Here is a 12,001-nt window from a genome sequence, read left to right as displayed (position 1 = left end):
TTGGAAACCTTGAAAGGACAGGGACCCTGGTGCTAGGGAGACAGGGCAGAAGGACCAGTGAGCGGGTGCCTGGGACCGGCACCTGAGGAAAAAAAAAAAAAAAATCGCTTGTTTTTTCCTTTTTTTTTTTCTTTCTTTCTGTTCCCTCTCTCATTGTTGCTGTTGTTGTTTTGGTTTGGAGAGTGCTTTTTGGAAGTCTTAAAGGGGTAGGACAGGTCACTTAGACCAGAGGCAGGGAATCTGGGGATCTCTGGGCACTCTAACACCCTGGGCAGCAGGGAGCACAGAGGCCCCTTACGGAGATAAATAGCCTCCCGGCCGCTCCCCATCCAACGGGGCTCCACCATTTTGGAGGAACAGCCCCAGCCAGGCCAAGCCCACAGCAACAGCGGAGATAAACTCCAAAGCAACTGGGCGGGAAGCAGAAGCCCTGTCTGCGCACAGCTGCCCAGCACAAGCAACTAGAGGTCGCTATTCTCCCAGTAAAAGGCTACAAACCAACAAGAAGGGAAGCTCTTCCAGCGGTCACTTGTACCAGCTCTGCAAACTATCTCTATCACCATGAAAAGGCAAAACTACAGGCAGACAAAGATCACAGAGACAACACCTGAGAAGGAGACAGACCTAACTAGTCCTCCTGAAAAAGAATTCAAAATAAAAATCATGAACATGCTGACAGAGATGCAGAGAAAAATGCAAGAGCAATGGGATGAGATGCAGAGAAAAATGCAAGAGCAGTGGGATGAGATGCAGAGAAAAATGCAAGAGCAGTGGGATGAAGTCTGGAAGGAGATCACAGATGTCAGGAAAGAGATCACAGAAGTGAAACAATCCCTGGAAGGATTTATAAGCAGAATGGATAAGATGCAAGAGGCCATTGAAGGAATAGAAGCCAGAGAACAGGAACGTATAGAAGCTGACATAGAGAGAGATAAAAGGATCTCCAGGAATGAAACAACACTAAGAGAAATATGTGACCAATACAAAAGGAAAAACATTCGTATTATAGGGATACCAGAAGAGGAAGAAAGAGGAAAAGGGATAGAAAGTGTCTTTGAAGAAATAATTGCTGAAAACTTCCCCAAACTGGGGGAGGAAATAATCGAACAGACCATGGAATTACACAGAACCCCCAACAGAAAGGATCCAAGGAGGACAACACCAAGACACATAATAATTAAAATGGCAAGGATCAAGGACAAGGAAAGAGTTTTAAAGGCAGCTAGAGAGAAAAAGGTCACCTATAAAGGAAAACCAATCAGGCTAACATCAGACTTCTCAACAGAAACCCTACAGGCCAGAAGAGAATGGCATGATATACTTAATGCAATGAAACAGAAGCGCCTTGAACCAAGGATACTGTATTCAGCACGACTATCATTTAAATATGATGGTGGGATTAAACAATTCCCAGACAAGCAAAAGCTGAGGGAATTTGCTTCCCACAAACCACCTCTACAGGGCATCCTACAGGGACTGCTCTAGATGGGAGCACCCCTAAAAAGAGCACAGAACAAAACACACAACATATGAAGAATGGAGGAGGAGGAATAAGAAGGGAGAGAAGAAAAGAATCTCCAGACAGTGTATATAACAGCTCAATAAGCGAGCTAAGTTAGGCAGTAAGATACTAAAGAAGCTAACCTTGAACCTTTGGTAACCACGAACCTAAAGCCTGAAATGGCAATAAGTACATATCTCTCACTAGTCACCCTAAATGTAAATGGACTTAATGCACCAATCAAAAGACATAGAGTAATAGAATGGATAAAAAAGCAAGACCCATCTATATGCTGCTTACAAAAAACTCACCTTAAACCCAAAGATAAGCATAGACTAAAAGTCAAGGGATGGAAAAACATATTTCAGGCAAACAACAGTGAGAAGAAAGCAGGGGTTGCAGTACTAATATCAGACAAAATAGACTTCAAAACAAAGAAAGTAACAAGAGATAAAGAAGGCCACTACATAATGATAAAGGGCTCAGTCCAACAAGAGGATATAACCATTCTAAATATATATGCACCCAATACAGGAGCACCAGCATATGTGAAGCAAATACTAACAGAACTAAAGAGGGAAATAGACTGCAATGCATTCATTGTAGGAGACTTCAACACACCACTCACCCCAAAGGATAGATCCACTGGGCAGAAAATAAGTAAAGACACACAGGCACTGAACAACACACTAGAACAGATGGACCTAATAGACATCTATAGAACTCTACATCCAAAAGCAACAGGATATACATTCTTCACAAGTGCACATGGAACATTCTCCAGAATAGACCACATACTAGCTCACAAAAAGAGCCTCAGTAAATTCCAAAATATTGAAATTCTACCAACCAATTTTTCAGACCACAAAGGTATGAAAGTAGAAATAAATTCTACAAAGAAAACAAAAAGGCTCACAAACACATGGAGGCTTAACAACATGATACTAAATAATCAATGGATCAATGAACAAATCAAAGTAGAGATCAAGGAATATATAGAAACAAATGACAACAACAACACTAAGCCCCAACTTCTGTGGGATGAAGCGAAAGCAGTCTTAAGAGGAAAGTATATAGCAATCCAGGCACACTTGAAGAAGGAAGAACAATCCCAAATGAATAGTCTAACATCACAATTATTAAAACTGGAAAAAGAAGAACAAATGAGGCCTAAAGTCAGCAGAAGGAGGGACATAATAAAGATCAGAGAAGAAATAAACAAAATTGAGAAGAATAAAACAATAGCAAAAATCAACAAAACCAAGAGCTAGTTCTTTGAGAAAGTAAACAAAATAGATAAGCCTCTAGCCCAACTTATTAAGAGAAAAAGAGAATCAACACAAATCAACATAATCAGAAATGAGAATGGAAAAATCATGACAGACTCCACAGAAATACAAAGAATTATTAAAGACTACTATGAAAACCTATATGCCAACAAGCTGGAAAACCTAGAAGAAACAGACAACTTCCTAGAAAAATACAACCTCCCAAGACTGACCAAGGAAGAAACACAAAAGTTAAACAAACCAATTACAAGCAAAGAAATTGAAACAGTAATCAAAAAACTACCCAAGAACAAAACCCCGGGGCCGGACGGATTTACCTCGGAATTTTATCAGACACACAGAGAAGACATAATACCCATTCTCCTTAAAGTGTTCCACAAAATAGAAGAAGAGGGAATACTCCCAAACTCATTCTATGAAGCCAACATCACCCTAATACCAAAACCAGGCAAAGACCCCACCAAAAAAGAAAATTACAGACCAATATCCCTGATGAATGTAGATGCAAAAATACTCAATAAAATATTAGCAAACAGAATTCAACAGTATATCAAAATGATCATACACCATGACCAAGTGGGGTTCATCCCAGGGATGCAAGGATGGTACAACATTCGAAAATCCATCAACATCATCCACCACATCAACAAAAAGAAAGACAAAAACCACATGATCATCTCCATAGATGCTGAAAAAGCATTTGACAAAATTCAACATCCATTCATGATAAAAACTCTCAGCAAAATGGGAATAGAGGGCAAGTACCTCAACATAATAAAGGCCATATATGATAAACCCACAGCCAGCATTATACTGAACAGCGAGAAGCTGAAAGCATTTCCACTGAGATCGGGAACCAGACAGGGATGCCCACTCTCCCCACTGTTATTTAACATAGTACTGGAGGTCCTAGCCACGGCAATCAGACCAAACAAAGAAATACAAGGAATCCAGATTGGTAAAGAAGAAGTTAAACTGTCACTATTTGCAGATGATATGATACTGTACATAAAAAACCCTAAAGACTCCACTCCAAAACTACTAGAACTGATATCGGAATACAGCAAAGTTGCAGGATACAAAATTAACACACAGAAATCTGTAGCTTTCCTATACACTAACAACGAATCAATAGAAAGAGAAATCAGGAAAACAATTCCATTCACCATTGCATCAAAAAGAATAAAATACCTAGGAATAAACCTAACCAAAGAAGTGAAAGACTTATACTCTGAAAACTACAAGTCACTCTTAAGAGAAATTAAAGGGGACACTAACAAATGGAAACTCATCCCATGCTCATGGCTAGGAAGAATTAATATCGTCAAAATGGCCATCCTGCCCAAAGCAATATACAGATTTGATGCAATCCCTCTCAAATTACCAGCAACATTCTTCAATGAATTGGAACAAATAATTCAAAAATTCATATGGAAACACCAAAGACCCCGAATAGCCAAAGCAATCCTGAAAAAGAAGAATAAAGTAGGGGGGATCTCACTCCCCAACTTCAAGCTCTACTACAAAGCCATAGTAATCAAGACAATTTGGTACTGGCACAAGAACAGAGCCACAGACCAGTGGAACAGATTGGAGACTCCAGAAATTAACCCAAACATATATGGTCAATTAATATTTGATAAAGGAGCCATGGACATACAATGGCAAAATGACAGTCTCTTCAACAGATGGTGCTGGCAAAACTGGACAGCTACATGTAGGAGAATGAAACTGGACCATTGTCTAACCCCATATACAAAGGTAAACTCAAAATGGATCAAAGACCTGAATGTAAGTCATGAAACCATTAAACTCTTGGAAAAAAACATAGGCAAAAACCTCTTAGACATAAACATGAGTGATCTCTTCTTTAACATATCTCCCCGGGCAAGGAAAACAACAGCAAAAATGAGCAAGTGGGACTACATTAAGCTGAAAAGCTTCTGTACAGCGAAAGACACCATCAATAGAACAAAAAGGAACCCTACAGTATGGGAGAATATATTTGAAAATGACAGATCCGATAAAGGCTTGACGTCCAGAATATATAAAGAGCTCACACGCCTCAACAAAGAAAAAACAAATAACCCAATTAAAAAATGGGCAGAGGAACTGAACAGACAGTTCTCCAAAAAAGAAATACAGATGGCCAAGAGACACATGAAAAGATGCTCCACATCGCTAATTATCAGAGAAATGCAAATTAAAACTACAATGAGGTATCACCTCACACCAGTAAGGATAGCTGCCATCCAAAAGACAAACAACAACAAATGTTGGCGAGGCTGTGGAGAAAGGGGAACCCTCCTACACTGCTGGTGGGAATGTAAATTAGTTCAACCATTGTGGAAAGCAGTATGGAGGTGCATCAAAATGCTCAAAACAGACCTACCATTTGACCCAGGAATTCCACTCCTAGGAATTTACCCTAAGAACGCAGCAATCAAGTTTGAGAAAGACAGATGCACTCCTATGTTTATCGCAGCACTATTTACAATAGCCAAGAATTGGAAGCAACCTAAATGTCCATCTGTAGATGAATGGATAAAGAAGATGTGGTACATATACACAATGGAATACTACTCAGCCATAAGAAGTGGAAAAATCCAACCATTTGCAGCAACATGGATGGAGCTGGAGAGTATTATGCTCAGTGAAATAAGCCAAGCAGAGAAAGAGAAATACCAAATGATGTCACTCATCTGAGGAGTATAGGAACAAAGGAAAAACTGAAGGAACAAAACAGCAGTGGAATTACAGAACCCAAAAATGGACTAACAGGTACCAAAGGGAAAGGAACTGGGAGGATGGGTGGGCAGGGAGGGATAAGGGGGGGGGAAGAAGATGGGGGGTATTAAGATTAGCATGCATGGGGGGGAGGGAGCAAGGGGAGGGTGGGCTGCACAACACAGAGAGGACAAGTAGTGACTCTACAACATTTTGCTAAGCTGATGGACAGTAACCGTAATGTGGTTGTTAGGGGGGACCTGATATAGGGGAGAGCATAGTTAACACAGTATTCTTCATGTAAGTGTAGATTAAAAATTTAAAAAAAAAAAAAAAAAGAAAGAAAGAAAGAAAGAAAAGGGGGATTACTCCTTAACAGGATAAAACTATTGGTAAATCAAAGATCAATGCATGCTTTAAATATCCTTAATGTTGATCACTTAAAGGGTGTCAGATGATCAGCTATGGAGGTACTCTTTTCTGATAATATTCCTTTCTCTTAATTAAAAATAAAAAAAAAAAAAGCAGTTACTGTGTGCTGACCTCCAATGAGTTCTGCACAGTGGTATAGAGGGCATGTCAAAGTGTGGGCAAAGGGTCTCTTTGTTTCTATGCAGAAGATCAAGGCCTAGCTTGGATACCCAGAAAATGAACTAAGATACGATATGAGGAGGAGCTTCCGGCATCAGCACTCTCTGGAGGACTTGTGCCGGGGGATGATCATCAAAAAGCCTCCACAGGGATCCGGACGATGCTGCGGTTTTGGCTGCATCCAGCCCACTGTCTCCTGGACTTGCCATAAGAATGAGGAGGGAGATGTCTATATGTGCATATAGTGAGACAACGAATTTGACCGGATCTGTACTGTTGGAACTCAACCAGGAGTTGGGAGGGGTGCAAGTTGTAGCACTCCAAAATCTCATGACTATAGACTATCTATGGTTAAAAGAACATATGGGATGTGAACAGATCCCAGAAATGGGCTGCTTTAATTTGTCTGATGGTTCAAGTACAGTTGGACAATATCCATCATATCATAGATAAATTTTCACAAATGCCTAGGGTGCCTAACTGGTTTTCTTGGCTTCACTGGAGATGGATGGTAATTATAGATTTGCTTTGTTTATGTCACCGTATTCCTATTATGTTAATATGTGTGTGCAAATTAGTTAGTAGTTTAAAACCTATACATACTTAAGGTACTATACAAGAAGATATGTCAAAGAAATAATCAATCCTCCCAAGTTTCCTTCATATGCTACATCTATAGCTTTTCTTCTTCCTTCCTAATTACAACCCTTAAATAGAATTCGTGCCTCAGATCGAATTTACTGAGTATCATAATTCCTCCAGGTGGTAAAGATACCTCGAGACAAGTGCTGGGCATAGAAGCCACAGGGCATAAATCTGCAAAGAAGTAAAAAGCTAACCTTTGCAAACAATATGGCTTCTCTCTCACTTACCAACTTTACATTTCCCTGTATGGCCCCGGAAGATGACTGGTTAGCCAGAGACGGGTAAGATTCCTCAAGGGAGGAACAACCTAAGACAGGCACAGTCGCAGGGGGGCCATCAGGTGAGAATTTGGGGATCAACAGAGGTGAGGCTCAGAACCTCACCCCCCCTGCTTTGAGAGAAATCTTCTGCATCCGTGGATGTCTTGCTGCCCTTGTCTAGCCTGGATTAATACTTAGTCCATAGGCACACACCTGATCATCTGATCATCTACATTTGCCTTCTTACAGCACTAAACTATGTTTTCTACCTTTATCTTGCATCTACCTACCACTTCAGCATTTTATTAAAAATAAAAATAATAATAATAATAGGAGAAATGTGGGATCAACATATAAATCAAGTACAAAAATCAAACGAATATTCATATTTGACCTGATTGTTTATAGGTCATATTGCATGATCAAAACCGAAAGTTTCTGTGATGACTGCCCTTGTACTGTTCACCATGTAAGAATTTATTCACTATGTAAGAATTCGTTCACCATGTAAGAACTTGTTCCTTATGCTTCAGAAGATTGGAGACTGACGAGAATTAGGCTTGAGATGGATTAATGATTGTACATTGAGCGTTGACCCCCCTATACTGAATTTTATTGCTGTTAACAACCATTTGATCAATAAATATGAGAGATGCCCTCTCAAAAAAAAAAAAAAAAAAAAAGAACATGTGGTGTGTATGTGTGTGTAGTATTTACATATAGTGTGTAAATGCTAATTCTGTATATGGAAAGTGGGAAAGGAGACTTGAGGTTATTTATCCAACCAGGGTGAGGCTGGGTGGAGAGAGTGTTGGTTATAGAAGGAAAGTGGGCTTAGGTTTGAGTGACAGAATTTTATGTTGTGCAGCTCTGCACTCTCAGTATCTTACAGATGCCTGAAAAATGAAGGGCACACAGCAAATTTGACTATTATCTATTTCTCTATAGATTTTCTTACTATAATCACTGTTCACACACTGCAGTATAATATCACTATTGTTTGATATAAACTCTCCTGTGGACATATCATTTTTTCAAGTTTTTCACTAGAAATGACTTTCAAAGCCCCACCCATGACCTTATTTATCCATTAATAATAGTAAGTGTTATCTCACATCTTTCACTTCATTTAATAAAAAGAGGAGCATGTCCCAGGCACTTGGTTTTCTACCTACTACATGAAAGAGAAAGAAGATGAGTAAAGGAGACAAGCTGAGTGGGGGAGATAAATTTGCTTGAGATTAGATATGAAAGCAGAGAACTAATAAAATATACAATGTTACCTCAGGTGAAAAGACAGAGTAACACTGATTTGTAGGGACAGAACTTAAAAGGGAATATTTAAGTAAATAATACTGATGAAGGTAAATAACATGATGATGATAAAAATTAAGGAAATTTGGTAGAGAGTCCTTCTCCCCTCCCTTCCCCCAACCATATCCTCTTTCACCCAACAGCTTCAACTCATTTGTAACTTTAAGAGTAAAATAGGTAAAAATGGATGGAAATGAAGTAAAATTATTATACATGAGTAGCTCCTTTGTGGTAGGCATTATTCTTGATATTTTCAGGAAAAGAGAAGAACGGTTTGATTAAGGTGACTACAGAGGATATCTACATTCACAGTATTTAAGGTCTTTATTGCCATCTTTAGCTATTTTAACTATATATTTTTAAATTTAAGTGACATTTAGCAACACTACTTAGCATTCATCCATGACTGTTATTCATTTTGTTTGCTGAGTTTATATTCTTCTTCTTTGTTTAAAAAAAACAGGAAAAGGTACCCAAATATTGGCATATAATGTTCTATAAAAATATGCAGCCTAAGCCAACATGTTTCATATTTATAGGCCTAGCTACACTTGATTATATTGCATTCAGTTTCCTGGAAGGAAGCAAGGTAATTGATTATGTTATTGTTTAAGTAAAATGCCAGTGAAAATAATATTTTTAAAACCGGTCTGAACCGCCCCTACAATGTTGTACACAAAAAGACAATCCAAGAAGAAATCAATATAATTGAGTAAAAAGACAAATCTTGGTTGCCAGCAACCATATAAATAACACCCCATTGCAAGCTGCTTGCCGTTATTAGCTACAGTCTTATATGCCCCACTGTGGCCACATGGAAGCAGGTGTGCATACATACATATAACTAATGTGGAAAATGCATTTCTCTTTTTCCTAAGGTAACTCTGTTTTTATCAGAGTTGCATATTTAAGGCAAATGAGTTTTGAGCTAAGTAGTGAAAGAGATGATGACTTTAAGAAGACAGTGAAATATATTCTAAGAGAGAGTGGACTGAGTGATAGCTCAGAACAGCAGCGAGCAGGGACTGAGGCAGACATGCGGGATGCTGCTGAACAGACCAAAGAGTATGTGTGGAACAAACAGAGCAAAGAGACAAACAGTATATTGGGACTCAGCAAAAAATATTAGAAAGGTATTTAGTTTGGGAGTAAGAAGAGGAAAAATAGAGTAGAAGTGCCTCAAGGGATTTTCCTGCTGACCTTATGATAGATTTAGAGAGCGGGGTGCCATTTTCCTATCTGTAAGCAGAAGGTGGTGCTGGTGATCAAAAGCTAACACTTATATCTACTTCATTCAGCTTAATTGTGCTAAAAGTTCCTAAGAAATTTGCTCTAGAACTTAGCACGTGTAAATTAAAATGTTAAGCCATGAATGTTTGAGGTGTTGTTTTTCATATAGGCCATTGAGATCTAAGGCACTCTGCGGAAATGATGTACCATCCAGTTACATTTATAATGATTGCATAGTATCAGGGTAAAACTTCACGTCACATAGTTCATTATGGCCTAAGAACAATAACGGCTGCCATTTGGAAGATAATAAGACAAAACATGTTGATTACAAAAGCTAAAATAACTACATTCCTCTAGTAGAATTGGCTTAAAAAAATAACACTGTGTACACTGAGAAAAATTGGATAACTGAACATGAAGTTTACTAAGTATGTTAAAGAGAATGGAATACAGATTATTGTTAAAGTTTAGCTTGTAAAGTAGCTTGTATTTTTATACCACTATTACTAGAGTTAGAAGAATAAAGTTTTCTGCAACTAAACTTACTGAACCTTTCTCATGGGATTTTATGTAGATGGGATAATGTTGTCATTATGCACCAAATAGCTCAGCGGAATCAGAAAAATACAGTTACATTTATGTATATGGCCTTCAGTATGCAAAATAAGTGGACAAAGTGTTTGAAAATTTTCACTTGATTTCAAGCTGTTGTGGTGGCAGATAAATAGCTAAAAACTTCAGGGGAATAGTTACAACTGAATAATTCCTCAAGAAATGCTTGTTTAAAAAATCTTTCTTTATTCTAGCTATTAATCCTATTTTGTACTGCATCTAAAATATCAATGACTGTATGTTTTTAGAACAAATAATTATAACTCCTGGAACAAAGTCAATAATTTTACTTATATTTCATTGACTCATTCATATAATCACATATGTACAAAAAAGCTTTGGGTGTGATATGAGTTATTCCTTTTCATATTAATTAAAATGCATATTACAAGAAAGGAAAATGTTGCATGTGTTTTACAAGTGTGCATGTGCTATGCCATTTGGGAATGGAGAGTATTATTATAGGCAAATAAAATAGCCAGATATAGCCGAGGACCATTGGAGAGCATTAGTCTTTCCTGTCCATTCGATCTGCCCAGTCAAGTTTGTAAGCTGATAATGGAATGATATTGATGTATTTAATTTACCCGAGAAGAATATAATCTAATCATATCTGTTCTACTCTTTTCTTAATTCATGCAGTTTGACAGAAGTAGCAATATTGATAGGAAGTGAATGTCTACTTTGTTGGGAGGTTTAATTTGATAACCAGTTTGGGAAGAGAAGAAGCCCTGAGGTGTAAATGTACTTTATTTTTCTCAGTGCTGCCTTCTAATAACTTTGGTTTTTAAGGTGCTCATGGGACATGAATGACATATGAGAGATCTGAGTAGCTATGGCCAATATAGGGAATATTGAAAGCAGATGGTGGAAAGAAATGAGGGGACTGACTAATGTAGAAGGATTTGGGTCCAAATGAAAAATGAATGGAACATATAGATTTAAGATAATTTGGGCATACGGTTTGAACATCTGTGTCACACCAGCAATACTCAATAAACTTATTTATTACTTACTAGTGCATTGTAGAGTTGTTCCCTTTTATCTATAACCTAGCAAATTCTGTCTCTTAGATTTTCAATTTATCTTTGAAATTCAATGAGGTGAACTCAGAATTTGATGTGGACACAGGTAGAGCTAAAAGTTTTTATAGCAGGTACACAAAGTCAGGATGCTATTATTTTACTTTCATATGCTTTATAATGTTTATTTTATTGCTTTTAACTACAAACTGAATTCTGTAATTCCCCTTTTATAACAAGTTTGATAGCTGTATGCATAATTTATCATTTCGTTGCATATGTTTAATTGCATTAGAGTCATTGTGTACTATTCAATTTGTGGTCTTTATCTTCTTAGATTCTAACATTTCTTTTGTGAGCAGCAACAGTGTTTTATTTCCTTTAATTTTCTTTGCTCATTTTTGGTGATCAATTTATTTTGTATTCTTCATAGATCATTAGTTTATTATTTCATTTTTAAAGATTTGTTTACTGCATTCTATACATTAGGTGCCTTTCCAATAATATAACATCAAAACTGTACATACAAGCAAGTTTTGACAGCACAGAATGATAACTATAACATATGCTTTTAGTCAAGTCCTTTTTAATTGCATGTGGCCAAACTTCTAATCATATTGAGGTTTAAGAATCTATTAAATAATATAAGTGCTAATGTAATATGTTAATTAGGGTTAAGGCAAACATTTTTAAAAAAGTAATTCCATTACTTCCAGGTAGAAAGGGTTTAATCTAGGAACCATGAGCATCTGTGGCTATTGGAAGAGCTCAGGGAATAGGGGAAAGAAGTCATAGAGGATCAGGAAA

The sequence above is a fragment of the Manis javanica genome, chromosome 7 (genome assembly GCF_040802235.1).
Source record: "Manis javanica isolate MJ-LG chromosome 7, MJ_LKY, whole genome shotgun sequence".
Lineage (NCBI taxonomy): Eukaryota > Metazoa > Chordata > Mammalia > Pholidota > Manidae > Manis > Manis javanica.
This window is presented reverse-complemented; position numbering follows the sequence as displayed.